This window comes from Passer montanus, unplaced genomic scaffold (assembly GCF_014805655.1).
Source record: "Passer montanus isolate IOZ18808 unplaced genomic scaffold, ASM1480565v1 scaffold116, whole genome shotgun sequence".
Classification (NCBI taxonomy): domain Eukaryota; kingdom Metazoa; phylum Chordata; class Aves; order Passeriformes; family Passeridae; genus Passer; species Passer montanus.
In genome coordinates this window covers 773,839-795,084 of record NW_024358278.1, presented here as the reverse complement: position 1 = coordinate 795,084, position 21,246 = coordinate 773,839, and the positions used below count along the sequence as shown (strand labels likewise).

At 52.4% G+C, this 21,246-nt stretch overlaps 1 protein-coding gene across 2 annotated transcripts in view; it reads left to right on the top strand.

The window, feature by feature from the left end:
* The first annotated feature begins 4,961 nt into the window (after window positions 1-4,961).
* The window catches only part of TIAM1 (TIAM Rac1 associated GEF 1), a 150,959-nt gene continuing 134,674 nt past the window's right edge, over window positions 4,962-21,246 (top strand). The window contains exon 1 of one of the 2 annotated variants that reach the window (XM_039697027.1): window positions 4,962-4,987. The gene's annotated coding sequence lies outside the window, so the exon portion shown is untranslated. The remainder of the gene's footprint in view (window positions 4,988-21,246) is intronic. The other variant, XM_039697030.1, reaches the window with a different exon arrangement.

The window sequence follows — 21,246 nt, the reverse complement described above, 5'->3', positions numbered from 1 at the left end:
CCAGTCTGCCAAAGTCAGTTTTGGCATTTTAGTTCTCTCCCAATCTGCCAATCTGCCAGTTTAAATAATTTCTGCGTGGAGCAGGTTAACAACAAGCAAAGCTACGTAGAAAAAAGTTAATTAAGTGCTCAACAAAATGTGACAAAGTAGCAAAACATCCCAACCCCCTAGGTCCTGTAAAATGTGGCCTAGAGCAAGGATAAAGCCCTTGAGGGAGCAATTCCTCAGTGAGATTTTATAGGAGTTGAAAAATAGGGAATTTTGAGAGTTGTGTTTCCCGCGGCAACCATGCACGCGGTGCAAATAAATCATATTTCCTGCCTGTGGTGATCCTGTGGGAAAAGCACGGAGCTGGAATGTCTGTGTCCCTGTGTCCTGAGCAGGAGCTGTGTGTCAGGGGCCATTCCCCCTGGACCAGAGGGTACCACCACTCCTGCCCCCGGGATGCTGGCACAGGGCAGTCCCTGACTGTGCTGCTGGAATTCCCGGGTGAAGCGCGCCCTGCAAACGATTCCTTCCGCACAAGCGGGTGGAAATCCCGCCGTCGGAAGGAGGGGAGCTGCTGCTAGCCAGCCAGAGCGATGGAAGCAGTGCCAGCAGGAGAACGATTCCTTCCCCACAAGCGGTGGAAATCCCGCCGTCGGGACGAGGGGAGCTGCTGCTGCCAGCCAGAGCGATGGAAGCAGTGCCAGCAGGAGAGCGTTTGCAGGATTAAACCCGCATCCACTGGGAGCTGAGCTGAGTTCATCCTTGTGCTGCTCCCGAGCTGGGCGAGCCTGAAACGCGAGCCTGGGAGCAGAGGTTGTGCAAACGCGGGCTGGGAACTTTGTCCCTCTCCTGCACCTCTCTGCCGAGCTCTGCCCACCCAGGGCTTGGATTATTGCAATGCTCCTGCTGCTTTTGCCAGCTCGCACTCGCCAGGTGCTTCAAGGATTCCACACAGCGCCAAAGCCTGCAATCCTTCCCCTCTGCAAACAGCCTGGCAGGCTGAAACTGCGACCTCAGAGCCGGGAATGCCAGGATGGATGAGGGAAATTTGGATTCTGGAGCTGCTGCTGTGCACAGAGGGATGAGCGCACTCAAACTGAAACCTAGCTGGAGTTTAAAATGGTTTAAAGCTAAAGCTTGGAAATATCCCCTCTGAAACTGGCCAAAGACAGAATACTGTCCAGAAAGCACAGCTGAAAAATGTTGGTTTTTTGGTTTTGGGTTTGTTTTTTTATTTTTTTTTTCTTTCTTTTTTTTTTTTTTTAATGAGAGTCTCTCAAAGTGTTTACACGCTCAGGAATGTTATTTTGGCCACTGAAAGGCACCTAAAGGAATGCAACCAAAACACTGTGTGTCTGTGAATAAACACAGAGATATATTTATGGGACGCGTATTTCAAAATATCAGCTTGGGTAAACATCAACAAAGTCCAAAGAAACCCCATACCTTGTCATTGCTTTATGACTGGATAAGGATTTCTTTCACAGGATGAGAAAGAAAAGCTTGGTCTTAGATTTTATTGCCAGGTTTTTATTTGTGAAAGTTCTTAGAGTGGTAACTAAACTGAACAAAACAAAAAACTTTGCAGATCCCAGCCCACGTGAGCGTGTGCCACAGGGAAGGTGCAGGGGGCTCCATTTTGGATTTATTTCAGACACAAAGTGCCCTGCACTCTCATTTCTGCCACATGCACACTTTAGCAGGTGTCAGGACACCCGAGAGTGAGGTGCCTTGGATTTAACTCAGCCCTGTTGGGTAATCCTTGAGATGCAAAGTACAAAACCACAGGGAAAATGCCAATTGTTACGCAATTACGAAAGAAATGCTGCCACAGGGTAAACCACCCCGTTTCTGCAGGAAAGCAGGAAGGGCAAACAGAATATAACAGGCAGGCGTCCAGAATAACAAAGATGTGGTTTTATTTGTGGTTTGAAACACGTGCTTTCTTCTCTGGGAGCTCTGGATGGTCGGGGACCACGCCGGGTTTGTAGAGCTGTCAGCAGAACGAGGCTTTTGGGTGCTGCTTTAATACAAGCAGTTAATAAGTGCTGGAAAATACACCAGCCACGAATTTTCATACAGCTTGCACGGCACCGTGGAGTATTTATTCATTCACATTGATGTGCCCTGCATGTGTGTGGAAGTTTTTCTGCAGTCTCCAGCCGTGCCCAGGGGCCGAAGGGCGCTGCAGGAGGCAGCTGCAGACTTTGCACCCCCGTGCCCACGGGCAGCCTGGGGCTGGGACACCTTCCCCAAATGTGCTCCCAGCCTGGCAGTGCCGCTCTGTCTGCAGCTGGAGCTGCTGGAGAGCAGCACTGAGCGTGGTTATTCCCTAATCCCAGCCTGTGGCTCTGATCCTGGCTAAGCCAGGCTTTGAAGAGCCGGGGTTTTCCGGCCAGGATTTGTGACACGGCTCCAGGTGCAGCCCTGCTGGGCTGTGCACAAATCCTCCTCACTGCAGCCCCCTGGCTCCTTTCCTCTCCTCCTGCCCCTGGCTGGGAGCTGTGGGCAGCCACAAGCTCCCCCCATGGCACTCACATTTCTGGGTGTTGCTTCAGACACTGAGCTCTAAGTTTGTACAGAAAACAGAGGTGGGAAAGGAAAAACCTGCTCTACACGAGCTAGAACCAACTTGTTGCTCCTTGCATTTTTTCAGGTTCAGCTTGGGCTCTGATGGGGGCAGAAGTGGCAGAGTCAATGACTGCAAATGGTGAGGGGGAAAAGTATAAGGAATTGGAGAAGAGGAGGCTCAGAGGTGACCTTACTGTTCTCCACAGCTTCCTGAAGGGGAGGCTGTACACAGGTGGGATCGGTCTCTTCCACCAGGAGCACCGACAGAGCCAGAGGACACAGCCTCAGCTATGTCAGGGAAGGTGTAGGTTGGATATTAGGAAAAAAATTGTCACCAAAAGAATAATAAAGCACTGGAATGCTTTTCCCTGGGAGGTGGTGGAATCAGCACCTCTGGATGTGTTTAAAACAAGGCTGGACGTGGCACTTGGTGCTGTGGCCTGGTTGAGGTGTTAGGGCATGGGTGGGACTCTTTGATTTTAGAGGTCCGTTCCAGCCTCATTATTCTGTGACTCTGTGTGATTCTGTGTGATTCTGTTCGGGGTTGTTTGCCGCAGGCAGTTCGGGTTTTTGGACGCTGGCAGGGGTCAGGGAGCGCCACTGGATGGCACCAGCGCTCCACGTTTGGGGGACAGGCTCTGCCTCCCTCAGTGCTTCTCTCTGCAAAATACTGTCAAATCGGGAGTAGCAACAACAACAAAAAAACCCACAAAAAACAAACAAACACCCCCCCCCAAACCAACAATAAATCCTTTTATGAGTGAGGGGTCTGAGGAAGCAAAGGGAAGGAATGATATAGGGATCAGCTCCACAATAATAAAAGTCTTTTTCCATCTAGGTTTGTAAATTGGGTACCTTGATGAATCTTGGACTGTGTGACAACATAAGCTGTGGAAAGAAGAAGAAAACAAACCTCCTTCCATGTCCCACAGGAACTGTGGAGGATAGCTCATCGTTTTGTGGAGGAGAGAATCTGCTTTGCAAGGGTTGAAAACACCTAGTCTGGAAAAAGATCCAAAGGCTTTCACAGGGCTAGAAATGATTGCTCTAATTCCTCTGGGGACACAGAGCAGATCTTTGCATGGCATCTTGCACGGACTGTGATAAAAACAAGGAGCACAGGGACTTGTGTTTGTGGGGGAAAACCCCTCCCATGATCATGAAATCAATTTTTTCTGGGGAAAGGGGATTTTGAAGTGAGTGGCACCACAGGTAGCAGGAGAACAAACGGCCTGGGCCTGCCCTGTTGGTTTAATTTGATTTTTTGCTTCCCAGTGCTAGGGTGGCGTTGGGCAGACCGTGCTATAACCCACTGTTGATAAAAGGTCACTTCTGCATGGCTCTAATATTTTAAATGAATTATTCAGGGGCGTACACGGGCACAGCCACCTTCCCATCAGCAGCAGGTAATCAGGAAAACATTAATATTTGAGGAGGAAAAGCTCTGGGCTAGTGATTTAGCCAGGTGCTCTCTCAAGCAGCTGTGGAAGGCACGGGAGGACATCTGAACATCTCATGGAAGTAGAACCATGGACTTGTTCAGGCTGGAGAAGTCCCTGGAGATGGCTGAGCCCAACTGTTTTCCTGTGGGAGAGCTATCTGATGTCTTTGCTGGTGACAAGGACGGTGGGGCGGACGGCACCGAGCGCTGCGCTGGTGCCACACACAGAGGGAAGGCGTGGGACATCCCTGGATGGGCTGCAGAGGTGGCCCTGTGACAGCCTGGAGGTGTTCACTGGAGCCAAGGGGCTGGGAGAGAGTGAACCTCCCGCTGCCAGAGGGATGGGATATTGGGAGGAACTGTGTGGAATTGTGTGCTGTGAGGGTGCCCAGAGCAGCTGTGGCTGCCCCTGCATCCCTGGAAGGGTTCAAAGCCAGGCTGGATGGGGCTGGGAGCAGCCTGGGACAGTGGGAGGTGTCCCTGCCATGGCAGGGGTGGGAATAAAAATCCTTTAAGGTCGCTCCCAACCGTCCTGGTGAGCATCTTTCCGTGAGCCACGGGGAAATCTGACAGGAAAGTAAGAGTTTCACCAGTACAGAACAAACATTCAAACCCGTTTGGATGGCCTGGTTTGTACTGGTCACAGTTTTGAAGAAACAGTTTCCTCAATTTATTCTTTTTAAACCCTTTTTCCACCTTCCCACTTGCAATGTCCCCTGTGGTCCCCGTCTCTCAGGAGCATTCTTTTGCGTGGAGGAGAAATTGCAAGGAGATCACTGCCACAGAACATCGTATTTAAGGGAATTTCGGCACATCCTGCATTTCGGGACAGAGGCAGAGATGGGCTGTTACTGTTATATTCTCTTTTTCCCTCCTGGGAAGCTGAGAAGCCTCACGGAAAAATGAAAACAATAATAATTAGCCCGTCGCCAGCCGGACACACATACACCGACCGGCCCACACACCGACCGGCCCCGCGCCGTGCAGGTCAGTGCGCCTCCGCTCGCGTCGCCGCCGCGCCGGGGCTCGGCGGGTGGCCCCATCCCCGCGGCGCTCCCGGGACGTGGCCCCGGGATGGCCGGCAGAGCCCGCTCCAGGCCGGGGTCCGTGGGAGCCCCGCAGGGTCCCGGGGTGCTCCAGGCCGGGGTCCCCGGGGTGCTCCAGGCCGGGCACGGCGCGGTCCCTATGGGATGTCGGGAGCAGTGCGTGTTCCCGGCGCTCCCACGCCGGCTCGGGGAGCCCTGGAGAAACTGACGTGCTGTTCCTCGTCCATGTCCCTCCGTTCCCCTTGGTCCCCAGCGCGGGGCTGCGGGAACCTGACCAGGGCCACGGAGCGGGCAGCGCCCGGGAGCTGTTAATAATGCTGGAATTCCAGCTGAGAAACGTGTTGGAATAAATCGGGGGAGGCCGAGACCTATGGAGTGGTCAGTTGGGTGCTGTGATTAGAGCATCTTTCCCCCTTGCCGCGTTATTAAAACGCTCCTGTCGTTTTCAATGACCCTTCGGCGCTGCGATGTAAACTAGTGAGCGAGGGCAGAGGGGACTTCCTTCACCTGTGCTGTAAGGGCCCAGTCCCACAGAGAGAGACTTCTGCCCCCTTCCCGGCTTGGCAGCTCCTGGAGCTGCTCTGCTGTGTCCCCAGTCGTATCCCTGTGCCGTCCCTGGCTGCCCTGCCCTGGAAAAGCCGTGCCAGGTGTTGCTGTGGGATTGCACGGAGCTCTGTCCTTGCTGCTTCCCCGGGAGCCGCAGGGATGGGACAGTCCCGTGGGGTTCTGGAGGTGTCAGTGACCTTGGCGAGCGTGGCTCCCTCCCAGCTTTTGCCTGCTTTGCCCTTCTGCAGTGGTTTGGGGACCCGGAGGTCCTGGAAGGGGATGGTCACCCTTGCACCTCATCCTGCTTGGGGGAAAAGCAGTGGGGAACGACTGGGGCTGCTTCTTCCCTTCCAGGAATGGTGGAGGTGGAGAGGGAATGCAGCACAGTTGGCTCACCTCAGCCCTGGCTGCAGGGAGATCCCTGCCGTTCCCACTTGATTCCCGTGGAGGAAAAAGCCATCTCCAGGGCAGAGCAGCTTGAACATGCCCGTTGTGACAGGGATTCTCCCCAAGATGGTTTATCCTGCAGCCTTGCTGCTGCTGCTGCTGTTGTTCTCGCATTAATGACCCAGTTATGCCTCCCTGGATTTTGAAGGCAATGTTCTGAGTCCTTGCACAAACAAATGGGGACTGACTTTGGGCTCTGGCCCTGCACGATCCAGGTGATGCTGGTTCCCTGGATTTTGAAGGCAATGTTCTGGAGTCCTTGCACAAACAAACACCCTAATGGGGACTGACTTTGGGCTCTGGCCCTGCACGATCCAGGTGATGCTGGCTGGGATTTGCCTTGAGGGAGAAGACAAGACCAGCTGCTGTTTGAAGCAGCCTTTCTGGTGTCTCGGGGAGCTCCTGACCCAGGCAGAACCCAGTGGCTCCTGCCCCGTGTCTGTGCAGGGATTCCCCACGTCCAGCTTGGAAGAGCAAAGCCACTGCTGGGTTTTTTGGTGTTTTCTGGTGCTGTGTGGCCCTGCGGTGGTGAGGAGCACTGGGAAGCCTCTGGTGTGGGGGATCAGTGTGTGTGTAAGAGGGAAGAACCGTGTTTGTGAGTACCAGGCTCTGCTCTCCAGGCGAAGTCCTGCTGCTGTAGTGGGGAGCAGGGTATAAATAGCAGCGCTGGGTTTTGGCCGCTGAATTCAAAGTTATGGTTTCCACAGCAACCAGCACTCGGGCCGAGGTCTGTGTGGGGAATATTTCCCTGTTTTTGAGCAGCCATGTGGCTGGCGTCTGGCGTGCTGCTGTGTCCGGTCCTGCGCCGTGATCCCCCTCGCTCTGCTCCCTGTTGGAGCATCCCCTCCTGCTCCCAGTGCCTGCTCTTGCTGTGCTCCCATCTTCCTGGGAGCAGCAGTAATGCATTCCCAGCCTTCTCCTGGGCCAGGAGTGTGGGCACCAAATCCCAGTGTCCCTTTGTCTCCCCAGCCCTCCTGTGTTGCTGACACCAGCACAGCTCTGCATCCCTGGTGCATCCCCCAGACTCCCACCCCTGCTTCCCTTACCTGGGGGTGTTATTTCAGCGGCAGACCCCTGAGCTGGCAGGAAAGCAGAGCTGGGGGCGAGCAGGGGATGTGCCCTTGCCGTGGGAGGAGGCTTGCTTTAATAAATGTTTGTCATACAAATGTGCAGCGCTGCTAAAGTGGTTTCATTTATAGCCGGGGGGCTGATGTATCTGCATGGCTGTGTCCAAGTTACAGTTTCCAGAGCAACTGGAGCAGCTTTGTGTCTTGGAAGACTGTTAGCTAAAGCATGAAACGTTATATCAAATTTTCCTTTCTTAAATTCTCTAATCTCGGCTGCTGTTAAAAACACAGCTGTGCTTATCTGAGAATGTGTTTGAAGGACCAAGCAGATCTTCCTCAGGTGTGTACCTCTGCCATGGAAACTGGGATGGGAAATGCCAGCCCCCAAAGTAATTTTGCTTAGAGGTAGAGCAAAAGGCACTTTAATTAAAAAAAACCCAAATAATCCACAAGAAAAAATCCCAGGCAAAGAAAAAAGACAAAAAGGAATGACATGTGCCCTGTTGAGTAGGGGTAATTTTGGACACCACAACATCAGAAAGGTCTCCAGCTGTTGGAGGGTGCCCAAAGGAGGGACACGAGGGTGGGGAAGGGTCTGGAGGGGCCACACAAGGAGCAGCTGGGGCTCCTGGAATGTTCAGCTGGAGGAGAGGAGACTGAGGGGATCTCACTGGGGTCTGCAGCTCCAGTCTCTGCCCCCTGGGACAGTGGCAGGGAGGTTTGTGTTGGATCCTGGAGGGTGCTGGCCCTGCCCAGGCTCCCCAGGGCACGGGCATGGCCCCACAGAGCTCCAGGAGTGTTTGGACACCGCTCCAGGGATGTCAGGGTGGGATTGCTGGGGTAGGTGTGCCGGGCAGGGCTGGATGATCCTTGTGGGGCCCCTCCAGCTCAGGACATTCTGTGGCTCTGGGAGGATATTCAGGCTCTTTGATCCACTCTCTCCAGAACTAAAGACAAAACTACAATCTGGGAAAACGGTGTGCAAAGGCTGATGTCAGCTGAAGGCTGGAATAAGAAGGATTGGGGCTCAGGATCCCCTGTACCTGGGGCAGGCATGGTGCCAAAGGCTGGTCTGTTGTTATTATTTTTATTATTTCCTTCTCCTTGCCCTCTCCTCTGGCAGTGTCCTTACCTGAGCAGTAATTTCAAGCCCTTGGCTGTAACAAGGAGTCCCTTTCCCAGTGCAGCTCGGTTAATTTCCGAGCAGCGGGAAGCTCCGTGTTGGTTTCTCCTGGTCCAGTGAGGTGTTGTGTCAGTGACAAGCTGCATTCCCTGGAAATGGACCTGCTGGGTGCTTGTTTGGTTTGGGCAGTGATGCTGTCAGTGCTTTGTAGGTTTCTTGGGGAAGCTCAGCCAGGAGACTTGAAGTGTTGGCTGGTGTTAAAAGCCAGTGTCTCAGGGGTGTTCCTCTCTGTTTTTATTAGTAGCCTTCAGCTCAGTGTTCTCTTCTTCACATATTCATGTAGTGTGATGTCCCACTGATGCTGCCCTGCCCGTGGGCTTTGCTGAATAAAATGGAGGAGGGATTCTTCTCCTACGAGATGCTTCTGGAATGAAACTTAAACCCCAGACCTTGTGATCTTTGGTGTGCTGCCCAGATTAGGGAAACAAAGTGATGGAAACAGCAGCTGGAAGGGAGCTGCAGTACCTTGAGCTCCTCCCTGAGTGGCTTCCAGGGAAGGGGAAGGTTTTTCCTTCTGCGTGCTCAGCCCAGGCTTTGCGATGAGGGAGGGGATTTCAGTCTGGAGCAAGGCTGCAGAGGGCTGTGCTGAGCTTCCTCCAGCGGGGCAGTCTGCCTGCAGCTCTGGCAGGTGGCACAGAGGAGAGGGAAGGCAAGGCTGCTCTCTGTGCGCTGTGATGGGGAGGGCACTCCCGAGCACTCACCTGGGGCAGAGCAGCTCCTCAGGTGCTGTGCTCTCCCCCACACACTGGGATTGAAAAAAAACCCAGTTTTAAACTTCTGCCCTTCCATCTAGGCAAAGTACCAACTTTGGGCTAGGGCTTGTGCTGGCTGAAAACAGTAATTTCCCCTCCCAGTGGGGAAACCTTTCTCCTGGTGGCAGCAAATCTGTGTTTTTGAGTTGTGCAGCCCGGGGACACCTCTGGCCAGGGTTACCTTGTGCGTGAGAGGATTCTCTGCTGCATCACAGCCTCTGGCACGCCTCTGTGCCTGTTTTCCCCTTCATATGCGCTCTGCCTGAGATTAGTGCAGTTTTCCTCCTCGTGGATAAATAATTTAAACACCTGGACTGATTAAGTGTGTGCATCTCAGCTCAGAACAGTCGTGACTTCTCTTTATTTCTTTATTTATTTATTTAAATTCCGAGACTGCCTTTCCTGAAGAAGATTCAAAGCGACTGAAAATAGCTTCATCACAGACACATCAAGCATCGCTGGGGATCGCTGCTCTCGTGGCAGGGATCCTGACAGTGTACATTTGCCTCCCCATTAACAACATCCCACTGAACGCCCAAGGCTTTATTGACAGCTCGTTTGCTTTGCCTAATTGTGTGCCTTGCTGCGGGGCAGGACTGCTGTCCCTGAGGAGCCACATCCCAGCTCTCCCAGCCCCGCAAACCAAGCACCTGAAGAGAGGAATCTTTCCCCTGCTGTGACCCTCTCCTGCTGCCTCAGCCAGCGCTCAGGCTGCCTGACAAAAGCGCTGTCAGATGACTGGAGTTTCCTCTCCCTTTGTTGTCAAAAAGTGCTCTGGGAGCTACCTTTATGGAGCAGCGGAATGTCTCCGGGCTGCAGTTAAACCACAGCTGGAAAGCATCTCTCATCTCTCACTCCAAACGTCTTCTAGCTGGAGATGTAAAACCTCGTGCCAGAAAGCTGCACTGGAATTCCTTTGCCCACGATTTTTCCTGCTACACCAGCGCTCCTCTGCAAGAGCAGGAATGCCCTGACTGCCCGTGTCTTGCCTGTCTGATCTGCAGGAGCAAGTGTGCAGACAGCCAGCAGCTTTAGCAAAGTTTTCCTTGGCTTTTGGGTATTTTTATTCTCCACTTCCCCCTTTTTAAGTATATTTTCATTGATTTTTTGTGTTTTACAGCGGCCTGGTAGATTTGTCAAGGCTTCAGCCCTCCCTCTGGCTTCCCAGCCTCCCTCAGCAGCAGTGCTCAGCCAGACACACAGCTCCCAGCAAGCCAGGGCAATTCCTGCTGGGATCCAGTCCCTGCTTGTCCCTGGGACCCATCCCCGGCTGCAGCAGCAGGCAGCTCGTGTTGTTTCAGGTTATCCCATACCCGGTGTATCCATCACACTTTGCCTCTTCTGAGGCCAATCCCAGCCTGGCTTGGGGAGGAATGGCCTCTCCATCCTCCACTGAACTCTGCTGGGGTTTTCCCTGGACGCTGCTGCCCTCAGTCTCCAGCAGGCCTTGGACAAAAAGCCTCTCCCTTGGACAAAAATCTTCTCCCTGCGTGTTCAGCCCGGCTCAGTTGGGCAGCACCAGCCCCTCACCTCAGCTTGCTTATGGGAGGTGTGTCTGAAACCCTGAGTCCTGCTTCCTGACCACCCAGCCAGCGAGATCCCGAGGTTTCTGTGCTCCGTGGAACTTCCATGAAAGCCCAAATTCATGCCCCACCTGCGTTTCTGCATTCCTGCCGGCAGGACTTGCTGGAGGCCTCCATCTGTGGCTTGTTCCTTCTGCAGGAGCCTTGCCTGATGTCTGGGCAGGTGTGATGCAGTTGCAGAGGCACTTTAAAACCCGCAGGGAGGGCTGAGTGCAGTTAACTTTTCCACTTAGCCTGATGGCACCAGGGATTTTGATTTTCTGTGGTTTTGCTCCAGAGGGTTTGGTGTCTGTCATCCAGGAGCTGTCAGTGATGGCCGTGGACTGAAACACAACGAGTTCACCTCAACCTGAGGAAAAACTTCTGTCCATGGAGGGGCAGAGCCCTGGAACAGCTGCTCAGCTGTCTCCATCTCTGGAGACATCCCAAATTCCTGTGCCACCTGCTCCAGGTGACTCTCCCTTGGCAGCAGGGTTGGCTGGGTGATCTCCAGAGGTTCCAGCCATCCCAGGACTCTGGGAACATAAATCCCGGCTTGTTTCTGCTGCACGTGGCCTGGCCATCCCTGTGTCCTGGCAGAGCCACGCTGACACCCCGGCAGGAGTGGCAGTGAGGTCAGTGGCTCTGGGATTTCCCACAAAACTTGGTTTATTCTGTGAGTTCACCCCTTTGCTCGGGGGGACTGCGAGGAAGGCACTGGAGCTGACAGAATCACCTGCCAGCTTAATGAAATGCACAGCTACATGGGTATAAACGCACCAGGCGAGAGAGCTGTTTTTGTACAAATCTCCTTTTGTCTCCGGTTCACCCCTTTGCTCAGGGGGGGCTGCGAGGAAGGCGCTGGAGCTGACAGAATCACCTGCCAGCTTAATGAAATGCACAGCTACATGGGTGTAAACACACCAGGCGAGAGAGCTGTTTTTGTACAAATCTCCTTTTGTCTCTGCTCCTTTGCCGAATGCAAAGATCCCTGTGCGAAAATAAGGCGAGCAATTAGCACGGATTGATCTGGGGCTCCACGCGGCTTGGGACCGGCTCGCCCAGGCTCAGCCTGGCGCTGGGTGCAGTTCCAGCAGAAATTGATTGCCTTTTGTCTCTTGCGTGCGTCGCTCTCCCTTAAAGCACTAATGAAATCCCCTCACTAATGAACAGGATGTTCCATTAAACGGGCATTCAGCTCCTAATCGGTAACAAGTGGCTTTTTAGGATCCCTCTGCCTCCCCAGCCCCTGCTTTGCTGGGTACACAGGACGGGATTTTCCTCTTGGTTTGTGGAGCTGTGAGTGGAGAGCAGGAGCTGTGTGTCCCTTCCTGTGTCCCTCTTTGCAGAGTTATTTTGCGTGGCCTGGCCGGGTTTTTGTGTGTTTTGCCTTTGGTAGCAATTACTGCTGCCTGCAGTTGTGGCTGGCAGTGCAGAACAAAGCTGGTTTGTGTGCTGGCCAGCAGGAATTGTTGACAATTGATAATGCTGGAGACCTCTCATTGTGGCCGGGATCTGAATTGTACCAACTTCTGCTGAACCCAAATTACAGGGGTTTAATTTTAGCTCCTGTGTTTGGAATATTTCCCTTTCCTCTGGTAGTAAAGCAAAGAAAAAAATGAGTGTTTGAGGTCTTTCCTAAACCTGCCGTGTGAGACACAGAGCTGAAGTGTCACAAAACCTGCCAGAATTTCTATTCTTGCCCTTGTCAGCTCTCAGCCCGCGTTGGTAACACGGAGTTATTGTGTCCCACGGGGTGTTAAACTCATTCCCTGCCTGTTCCAATCTGTTCTCTCCGTGTTAGGTGGAACACTGTGAGTAGGAGGGACTTGCTGGGGGTTCTGCATATCCAGTTACTGGAGCAGCTCATGCACCATGAACCATTCAAACCCCAGCCCCAGGAGCTGGATGGGACCCCCCAGTGTGGGAGCCTTGGCTGAGAATCGGCTTTTCTTGGAGCTTTGGATGGAGCCACTGGTGTTACCTGGGCGTTTTCCAATTTCTTTTCTCTTCCAGTTTCCCCGAGGAGGATGGTTTGAAGAGGAATGTGTCATTTAGGGGGGTTCAGGTTGGGCATCAGCAGGGTTCCTTCCCAGAAGGATCAGACGTGGGAAGGGATGTCCGGAAGGCAGGATGGCCTGGATGTGGCACTCAGGGCTGTGGCAAGGTGGGGATCAGACCCAGGTCAGATTCCCTGGCCTGGGAGGGCTCTTCCAGCCTGGATGATTCTGTGGTTTACAAATGTCTGAGAGCCCAGGAGTGATGAGGAGATTAAGTAATGGATTAATTGTGATTATTGCACAGGAACCCTCCTGATGTGCCTGTCCTCCCTCAAAGGGTTTATTCTGTGAGTTCTGTTTTGCTTTGGGCAATTATTTGTTGGCAATGCACGTTTTTTGTCCCTGTGTCCCAAATTAAAGCTGTTTGGCTTGCAGCTCGGAATTGGTGTGAAATTCCTGCTCCTCTTCCACACGTGGAAATTGTTTGTTGGCAGCGTGTGATTTCGGGGGAGTGCTCTGATTTGCATCACGGGAAGGCTTCAGAAGACAGGAGAATAAAAGGACAGTTTTCCTTTGGCCACTTGGAGGTGTTTGGGGCCGGATTTGGGGTGAGCTCAAGCTGAGCTTTTTGCGCAGCTCCCCCTTCCTGTGAAGGCATTCTGGATTTTCTTCCACTCTGAACTACATCTGTATTTCTATATTTGCAATATCAGGGTACTAAACAGTGCCAGACCCTTCTGTCCTGGGCATGAGGACAGACCTTATGACACTCCCCACAATGCTCCCCCAGCTTCCAGTGATGTGCATTTTGGGGGGGATTTTGCAGCCTGTTTGTGTTTAGCAGCTTTATTTTTGTTTTTCCCAGAGGGAGCCTCTCCCTTGGTTTTTAACAGTGGTTTTTGAGGACTGCATGGGTCTCTCCCTGGGCAATATGAGGTTGAAAATGGGCAGATGGCATCGTGTCTGTCAGGTGTGTGTTGTGTGAGGCTCGGGTGGTGCTGACCAGCGGGCAGCTGATGGCCACAGCCACGCTCCGGGTGGCTGGCCTTGGTTTGCTTGCTTTATTTATTTACTTTAATGTGTGTGTGGCTGAGGTGAGGGGTGAATGAAGTGTGGTGTAAAAGCTCCTGCAGCCCCTGCAGCCTGGCCTTGGGCACTGCCAGGATCCAGGGACAGCCACAGCTGCTCTGGGCATCCTGGGCCAGGGCTCACCACCCTCACAGCCAGGAATTCCTTCCCCATTTATATTATATTGTGATTAATATATATTATATCAAACATTTTTTATATATTTAATAATAATATTCAGGAATATATAACAATAGTTATACATTCTGTATATTATAGGTAATATATAGATATAATAATATTCTATAATGAATCTATTTAAAATATATTCTATATATAATGTTATATATTATATATATGTGTGTGTGTGTGTATATATATATATATATATATAATTGTTCCCCCTGTCCTTGTCACCAGCAAAGACAGCAAATAGCTCTCCCACAGGGAGGGAAAGAAGTGCCCCAAGCTCTCAGAAGCAGAGCAGACCCTGTAAAACAAATTCTGTGGGTTTGGGCACCCCTGTATCAAGCCAGGGTGAGAAATGTTTTATAACCGAGTGCCGAAAGAGACTCCCCCTCCCTTCCCTTCCTGGAAAGGAAGGGAAAGCACCCCTCAGAGGGACCCCGGGCTCTGATGGATAAGCTGTGTGCATTTTTGTGGCAGGAGTCATCTCCTGGCCTCAGCCCCTCTCCATCCATCCCTCCAGGCTTTACCTGCCCCAGCTCCCTGGTGTTCCTGTTTCACAGCACCAAACTTGCTCCAGCCCAGGGGGCTCCTGGGGCACAGGGATGTGGCTCTGGGGACCTGGACCTTCAGGCACTGCTGCTGGGAGGGGAGCAGTGCCCTTGCTGGGAGCTCTGCTGGCCCTGGCCCCTCCACTCTGGGCTCCTGCCCTGGCCCTCTGTCCCTGCAGAGCTCAGACCTGGAACCTGGGCTTGCTCTGGGACCCTCCCGCTGCCTTGGACTGTTCCATTCCCATGGAGCACGTCAAAAGTCCTTTTTAATTTTTTTTTTATCTGTCAGTGCTTTCTCCCTTGCCTCCTTTTGCCCTGCAGTGGGAGCAGGAGAGGCAGCAGCAAAGGGCACTGAGCCCTGTGCCTGAAACCCAACTCTCAGCTTGGTGTAGCTGTAGGGAGCACATCCATCGTTTTTTTTCTGCACAAAACCAAATTTTCTTGAAAAGAAATCATGCTTCAAGTTGTTCCTTGTGCTGGAAGTGTGGAAGGACATCCTTGATCCTGACCTGACCTCTTTGCCCCATCCTGGGGTGGGGGGCAAAGCCAAAGGGATGTGGATGGAGAAGAAAGAGGAAAGGATGTTTTTCCAGAAGGACTGGAGCTCTGGTGTGCTGCAGGGCTGGCAGCAGAGCTTTGCTGAGAGCCTGTAGGATCCAAATCCTGCAGAGGAGGCAGGGGCACCCTGGTGGGAATCCTCCTGTGGGGAACTGGGGCTGGCAGGACACGAAATGCCTGGGAGATGTGCCTGCTGCAGATGCTCCAGGTCTCTGGAATTCTGGACAAGCGAGCCTCGTGCACAGGGAGGAAATTCATCCCTGTCCTCGTGGGCAGGGGAGGGAGTGAGCCTCGGGATAAAATGTGAGCAGCTTGGGCTCTCAGACGCTCCCAAATCCGTGTTGACAGGAGGAACGTGTGGATTTCTTGCCTGGTGGCTCATGTGCAGCAGCTCAGGCAGACAGGGACCTGTGTGCCCCCTTGGGCCAGCAGGAATGAATCCTTTGGGAGCAGGGAAGGGGTGCTGTGCCCCCTTCACGTGGAGGGCTTTGTCAGCACCCCTTTCTGGGTGGGGACCTTGGGAAGACACGAGTGTGCTCTGTGACCCTGCTTGTGCAGGGAAGCCTGGGCTGGAATGGGGGAACAGTGGCACCAATGGTGGCTCAGAATCCTGTCCGTGGTGGGCACCGGTCTCTCTTCAGGCTGTCCCAAAAAGAATATAGCCCTTCTGCCAAGCTGGAGCTGGGAATTTTTGTGGTTTTTTGTACTTTTGAAAGTTTTGCAAGGAAGAAATGAGAGTCTGAGAGTTACCCAGGGGTGCTGCCCTGCCTGGGGTCTGCAGGGTGCTTTCCCAGCACCAGTGGTGGTGTGCTGATGCCGAGTGTCTCTCCATCCACTGAATTATTCTCTTGATCTCAGCTGTCATTGTACTTCAGTGCTGAACCTGCATCCTCTGGAGAGCTGTGCCCAAAATGGAAAAGCCTGTGCTTGGCTGGTTCTAGGTCTGCACTGAGCTTTGTGAGAAAGGATCATTTAATCACCAAAACCCCAGGGAAGGGCTGGAGCTGTGCCAGGGCAGGTTTAGGTTGGATTTAGGGAAAGGTTCTTCCCCAGAGGGTGCTGGCACTGCCCAGGCTCACCAGGGAATGGGCACAGCCCCACAGAGCTCCAGGAGTGGGATTTGGGGAGTCTGTGCAGGGACAGGGTGGCACTGGATGGGGCCCCTCCAGCTCAGGAGTTTCTGTGATAAGTGATTACAGAAATACAGAGGCACTTGGGGACTCAAGGAGCCGGGAGTGTTCTCACTCAGCTTGGGCTGGCAATTCTGGGTTACCCCTCAGCGTGGACAGAAAGAACAAGTTGTCCCAAGAGGAGGATTCTGTGTCAAAAAACAAAATCAAAACAAACCCCAGACCCCCCACTTTTAAAACATTCATTTCTATTCTGTCTGTGCACTTAGTCACCTCTTTAACACAGGGGACACAGAGCTGTCACCCCATCCAAGTGCCCGATTCAAATGTGCAGCATTCTCCCAGCACATCCTTCCTTCCTTCCCCAGCACTTTTAGTGCTGGAGGTGGTGGGAGGAACTGTGTGTGAAGCTCCTTATCTCCCTGAGAGAAAGTGTCTGGAGCTGTTTGTGCTCAGGGGCAGGCACTGCACCTCCTTCTGTGTCCCTGTGCAGGAGCAGCTTCTCTCCTCTGGGGTGCAGGGTGCTTTGGGCTTTCCTCTTGCTCTGCAGCAGTGCAGAATGGGAAGATGACAGAAGTACAGGAAAGGAGGGGCAGTTATGTGGTGTGTGCTGTTTTCTGCTTCCCTGCACAAGGTGCCTGTGCCCTTCCTTCCGTGTTTTTAATTACCTGTTGGAGAGAACTCTTAACCAAGAGCAGACAGCCAAGTGCTGCTGGACTGGGCTCGTTTTTGGGGCATTAGGGGTTTGTGTCCTGGAGGAGGTGGGAGGTGCTGGGCTCTGAGCTGTCTCCAGATCTCTCTGGCATGTGCCACTGCGTGTTTCAAGGTGGCTGCTGCTGGTTTGGCTGGTGAGAGGCTGGGAGGGAGGGCTGGGGTGCCTCAGAGGCTGCTCCTTGCTGGGGTCACTCTGTGTGCCACCAAACACCTCCTGGCTTGGCAGGACAGCTCTGAGATCCATGCAGCTCCTCTGGCTTGCCAGCAAAGCTCAATCCAGCCCTAAATCTTGTCTTTCCAGCTGGGTATGGCACTGTCACTCCCCACTGGATGCTTGCCTTTAAAATTATGTCAGCTCAGTGCAAAAAGATAATTTCTGCCCTTCCAAGCTTTTGAAAGAGATTCAATCAATTTGTCTTCTGCTAACCTGTGCCAATGTTTTCTCTGTTTGAAATACTATCTCTCCTAGCTGAGATGAAAATTTCCCATTCTTATTTAACTTTAGAACATTCTAAAATCCAGGGCCTGAAAGCGTGCCAGAGTGGAGCTGTTCTGTGTAACTGCTTTTTGCAGAATAAGATGTAACTTGTAGAAATGGTGTTTCAGGGGATTGAAACACTGATAGTGATCTCTCCATCCATACAGCTGAAATCACAGCGATGTCAGAGTGATTGTCAGACCTTAGGTTTTTCCTTTCAGATCTGTTAAAGGTTGGTTCTGCTCTTTGGGTCTGTTTTCATCTCCCTTTCTCCTTATCACAGTGCTGCTGCCACTTACTCTGCCCTCTTTGTACTTGGCATGCAATACCTGCTCCCACTCCAGAGGCCTAAAGTAAACATGCTGCTATTTTGGTTCAAGCAGTGTCTCTAGCTGTGTTTTTTGTATTTTTATTTGAGGTGAATATAACCCAGCATGGCCCTCAGTATTTATTTGTGCTCAAGTGGTGGCCAGCCCGTGACCCCAAGGGCAGCGTGCTTGAGCATTTCATGTACAATAGTGCCTGCCTCACAAAGAAAACACTGAAAAGAAAATAAATCCAAGCCTAGCCAGGAGGCTGTGAGCATCACAGAGTGCTGTGACCCTGCCAGGGGCTGTCAGCTCCCTGTCTCACTGGATAATGGGAATAAAGAGGCAGTTCTGGTCAGTGGGACTTCTCCTGGTCCCTGGCATGTGGCTGCTGCTGCAGGTGTGGCCCCAGCCCCAGGCAGGGCACAGGGGCTCCAGGCAGCCCTGTGATGTGGGTTTGCACAGCCCAGGGTGTCCCTGTGCCCCTGCTCTCCATGGGGCTCCTGCTGCAGAAGGAAATGGGTTTGGGTTTTTGTCCTCACCTTATTGCTGCTGGTGATCCCTTGAGTTCTGGAGGCCTGGTCCTAGAAAGAGGCTGCTGAGCTTCCTTAAAATAGCTAATTAAGTGTGTATTTAAGCTTGTGTGAGTTAGAAGGAGCCAGCCTGGCTGTAATAGGATTGCTGTGGCTCGTTTTAATTGTGCTGATCTGACCCGTGTGGATGCCTCAGTGCAGGACAGCGTTTGGGAGCAGACCTGCAGCCAGACCAACCCTTCCCAGAGTCACAGAATCCAGGATGGGACAGGCTGAAGGGACCACAGTGGGTCACTGGTGCCACCTCCCTGCTCCAGCAGGGCCATTCCAGAGCACAGGAACCTGTCCAGAGGGGTCTGGGATATCCCCAGGGAGGGAGATCCACACCTCTCTGGGCTCTGCTCAGGGCTGTGGCTCATCCTGGGCTGAGCAGAGGCAGGATCCCTCCCTGACCTGCTGGGAATGCTGTCCCCATCCCTGTCTGGCTTTGCTGATGCTGTGGCTGACTGGGGATGGATCCTTTTGCTCAAAGAGAGCCAGCAGAGAGAACATTCCTGCTGCTGCTCCTCCCTGCTGGCTCTGCCTGCTTGGCACTGCAGGTGACCCTCACTGGGGGCACTGACAACACTCCTGCATAAATATTTGAAGTCAGGGTTACTCATGCATCCAGCATTGAGTTTGATTTATTTATTTGCTGCAGTGGTAAGAGCAGAGGAGCTGAACTCTCGGAAGTGCAGGGGAAGCCCTGCCTGCAGACTCCTTGTGTGCTTCCAGCACAGGGGTCTTGAGTCTGAGCTGGGCAGCTGTGGCAGGAGTTTATTTTTATTTCTTCCCGGGGCCTTCCGTCAGGATGTTTCCTTTTAGCAAAGAATTAAAAGGGTTTTAGTTTGTTAAACATTCCTTATGTAACCTCCAAAATGTATTCTAAGCACAAGTCTCTTTTTTTTTTTTCCTCTTTTTCTTTCCTGCTGAAGTAGCAGGACAAGTCTTTGGTGGGAGGTTGTTGCTCTGCTTTGTGCCTCTTGTGGCTCTGCAGAACTGCTGTGGGAATTCCCACTGGAAGTGATTTAGGTGCTGTTTCATGTCAAACCTTTGCTGGGCTGCAGACAAAGTTGTCCTCACTGTTAAATTCCTCCTCCACAGGCAAGGAGATCAGGAGTAGCCCCTAATTAGAGCAGGGAGGCTCGTGTGACATCCCACTGACAGGAGAAGCTTTTGGCTCCTTCCCTGGGAAAGCAGCCTGCCTCTGGGGCTGCTGCCTGCTGAGGGAGGGTCCAAAAATCCCCCCTGCCATTTAAGCAGTATATAAAAATACAATAACCTGGTGTTTTCTCCTTTGGGGCTCAGATCGAGCTTTTGCTGCGACAGTGTCACAAACTGGGGAGGAAAAATATGAATAAATGAATATGTCAAAGCTCCCAAAACCCCCACTGCCTCTGAGCCCTTCCCTGCAGAAGAATTTGACTTTACTGGCTTGTTCTAAGCCTTGGCTGCTGAGCCCCTTTCAAATCAGAGGTGCTGCTGAAACCAGCTGCTAAAGGAGGGGAGTTCTGCTGCTGACTTTGCTGGGTGTGAGGGAATCCCTTTTTTCCTCACTGCCAATGGATTGCTATCAGGTCTCTTCTGGAAAAAGGTTTGCTTCAAAAGGCTTGAGGTATAAATTCTCTGTCTGATATTTGCCTTGAATGGGTAGCACTGCTAAAAAATTAATGGAGTGCAATAGCCTGGATGATGATTGTGCCTCTGATGTGAAGCAATTTTATATTCTTCTTTTCTTTTTAATTGCCTGCTGCACTTTCTTCTTAACTATCTGTATATCTCTCTCATTTTTCTTTTTTCCTGTGTGTGCAATTCCCTGGGATCCTGGTGATCATTGCTGGGTTAGCAATTCAGCCTGGCACGGTGTGACTGGGGCACCTTTGATGTTTGTGCTGACACCCCCAGGCAGCTCGGGATGCTTCAGCCGCGTGGAAATGCAGCTGAAATAAGAAGTTTGTAAACCTGAGGAGTTTCCTGGAGTGGGGGTGACAGTGATTTCCACTGCCAGGGCTGGGGAGGGGGTGCCCAGTCTGGGAAGTGCCCTCAGGAGCTCCCCCACTTCTCCCAGCTCATGTGCACGTGTGGATTTTTCCAGGGAGAAATGAGGATGGGGCAGAGCAGTGTTTTATGTCATTTTACTCTGGAGCAGTGTTTTATGTCACTTTGCAGCAGTGTTTATTTCCCCTGGGCAAAACCAAATGGTGAATCCCTTGTAGAGATTGCAAAGAAACATTAATTGCTGTGGCATATTCTCCTCTTTGGCTCGACTCGTGCCATTTTAAAAGCGTTTTCCATAGCTTGGATTTGTTTGTGTGGGAAGTCAGTTACATAATTAAAGCAAATTCTGTTCCATGGTTCTATGTTTTTCAGCCAAATGTTTTCCCTTAAATTAGTGGGTGAAAAAGAGGAGTGTCTTTGTCGAAGTTTTTATCTCTTTTGAAGCTTTTTTCATGTACTCTTCCTAATGGGCATTTCCCAATATTATTCTTTGTAATTGTTCTGTGCTCACTGTCTGCCCTGGTTTGAAAAGGCTCGTTAGGAAGCACAGCCCTTGATGCCCAGCTCGGAGTGGTATTTATGAGGTGTGAGGTGCCCTCAGTGGGGTGAGGGGGCTTTGCAGGAGGTGTTTCTGCTGCTTTGGGTCCTGCTGCCAGTGGAGGTTGTTCTGATGAGGAAATTGCTGCTTTCCTGCCTGCACGCTCCAGACTCGTGTGCTGGTGCTGCTGGGACGTGTCTGGGGCTGTCAGGACATGGGTGGCTTTTCCTGGAGCAGAGCCTGGGGCAGGGTCAGACCCTGCAGGGAGCTCGGGGGCTCTGATCCACTTGGGGCTGTCTGCTGTGAAGTGGAACAGCAAATGTGCACACAAAATCCAGGAGCTGGGCACGGTGCCCCTGCTCAGCCTTCCCAAAGGCTCGGGGGTGCCAGGGCGGGTGTGGGATGGTGTGGCAGCTCCGGGAGGCTGCAGCCCCCTTGGGTTTGTGGGGTGGGAACAGAGGTGAGCGTGTGTGTGCCAGGAGAGGGGTCTGGTTCAAGGCAGGCTTCACAAAACAGTGTGGGAGCATCTCCCTTCTGGCAGT